The sequence below is a fragment of the Brassica oleracea genome, unplaced genomic scaffold (genome assembly GCF_000695525.1).
Source record: "Brassica oleracea var. oleracea cultivar TO1000 unplaced genomic scaffold, BOL UnpScaffold01173, whole genome shotgun sequence".
Classification (NCBI taxonomy): domain Eukaryota; kingdom Viridiplantae; phylum Streptophyta; class Magnoliopsida; order Brassicales; family Brassicaceae; genus Brassica; species Brassica oleracea.
The window spans coordinates 1-2,218 of NW_013617729.1; the positions used below are offsets into that span (position 1 = coordinate 1).

At 40.3% G+C, this 2,218-nt stretch overlaps 1 pseudogene; it reads left to right on the top strand.

The window, feature by feature from the left end:
• Positions 1-1,778: 1,778 nt before the first annotated feature.
• The window catches only part of LOC106321013, a 7,000-nt pseudogene continuing 6,560 nt past the window's right edge, over positions 1,779-2,218 (top strand).

Sequence of the window (2,218 nt, forward strand, 5' to 3'; positions counted from 1 at the left end):
CTCAAATCTTCTCTCTAGAACTTGTAAATCTCCTCCTTGGTCGCCCTCTGGTCTTTTCTGAGTCCCAAAGGTCGAGTTCTTCTGTTAATTATTGAGGGGAGTGGGTAAAAAGGAGTGAAAAGCTCGTTTGTGCGTGTGGAGCCCTTGGAGCGTGGGATCGGTTGGACCGGATCGGTCGATCTACTGCATGAAACCGTAGCGACATGTTCTAGTCGCTACGCATGTCGCTACAGTTCGCGGCTTTTCTTCTTAGCTCTGGATCGGTCGATCCACATGGACCGGATCGGTCGATCTAGTGTGGGATCGGTCGATCCATATGGACCGGATCGGTCGATCTCATGTCCTGTGCGATCAATACTTCTCATTCGGTCCATTGTTCGGTCCATCTTGCTTCTGAATAAATCCCGAATGCGTTCTTTTCTTGCAAGCTATCTAGTAACCTTCATATTACACTTAAGAACACCAAAACGCATCAAATAGACCAAAACATTAATTAAAACCGACCATTTAATTGCTCCAAAACGAGTTTAAAACCGCTAAAAACACGGAATATCAGTGAAACGACAACTCGGTCATGTGTAGAGAATTTTGTGGAGGGAATAATTCATTTTTTCGGAGATGAATACCTACGAAGACCAACACCGGCTGATCTTCAACGTCTACTTGATGTTGGAGAGTATCGTGGATTTCCCGGGATGATAGGAAGCATCGATTGTATGCATTGGGAGTGGAAGAATTGTCCCACCGCTTGGAAAGGGCAATATTCTCGTGGTTCGGGGAAACCAACAATCGTATTAGAGGCGGTTGCTCATATGATCTCTGGATATGGCATGCGTTTTTCGGACCTCCAGGTACCTTAAATGATATCAATGTTCTTGATCGCTCACCTGTTTTTGACGACATAATAAATGGTCAAGCTCCCCAAGTGACTTACTCTGTGGATGGAAGAGAGTATCACTTGGCTTACTATCTCACCGATGGTATTTATCCGAAATGGGCCACTTTTATCCAATCTATTTCACTACCACAAGGGCCGAAAGCAGTGTTATTTGCGCAACGCCAAGAAGCTGTCTGAAAAGATGTTGAGCGTGCTTTTGGAGTTTTGCAAGCTCGCTTTGCCATCGTTAAAAATCCAGCACTTTTTTGGGATAAACCCAAAATTGGGAAGATTATGAGAGCTTGTATCATACTTGTATCATACTCCATAATATGATAGTAGAAGACGAGCGAGATGGATACACTCAATTTGATGTTTCCGAGTTCCAACAAGGAGAAGACAACGGAAGTTTACATGTCGATCTAACGTATTCTACAGATATCCCTACAAATATCGCCAATATGATGGGTGTTCGAACTAGAATTCGTGATCGACAAATGCATGAACAACTGAAAGGTGATTTGGTTGAACATGTATGGCGTAAATTTGGATGTGATGAAGACAACCAATGATCTCGCATGTTTTTTTCAAATTAATCTTGTTTATTGTACAAATCTTTATTTTTATTTTTATTTTTTTAAATGTATGTTTAAAATGTGATCTTTTAATATATTTTATGTAATAAATAAATTTTATCTAAAAAAAACAATGTTTAATATTTTATTTTCTTAAGCACCCCATATTAAGCATCTTGCATTGGAGGATCAAAATATACAAGTTTCTTAATGAAATGCTTAACACATATATAATAATAAAAAAGTGATTAAGCACCCCTAATAGGGTGCTATGGATAATGTTGCTCTTATAACTCAAAAAAATACAGTTCCTCTACGGTCGATAAATGTGTGATCCAACTAGAAACGATGGCTCTAGCCAAAGCGGCGTGGTTCGTAAGGAAAAAAGGGCGTATTTTCAGAGAGAATGGAATTCGTTCGATGTAATGAGAACGTTAACCGTGACGATTCACTACAAGAAAACATAATCTTAACGAGGGCGGTTTTCCTCGCCAATTCGTCGTAAAAGAGGCTTTACGACGAATTAGCGAGGAAACGCGTTTGCTCGTTACACGTCTGTCGTAACACATATTTCCTCGCTAATTCGTCGTAACTTAGCGAGGAATATATTTCGTCGTAAAGACGAAGTAGGACGATTCGTCGTAAAGACCACGTCAATATTCCACGTAAGGACGTCGCTATAATACCTCGTAAATACCTCGAAAATAGTTCCTCGTAACCTACACGTAAATACCTTGAAAGTGTTTCCTCGCAAAATACACGTAAC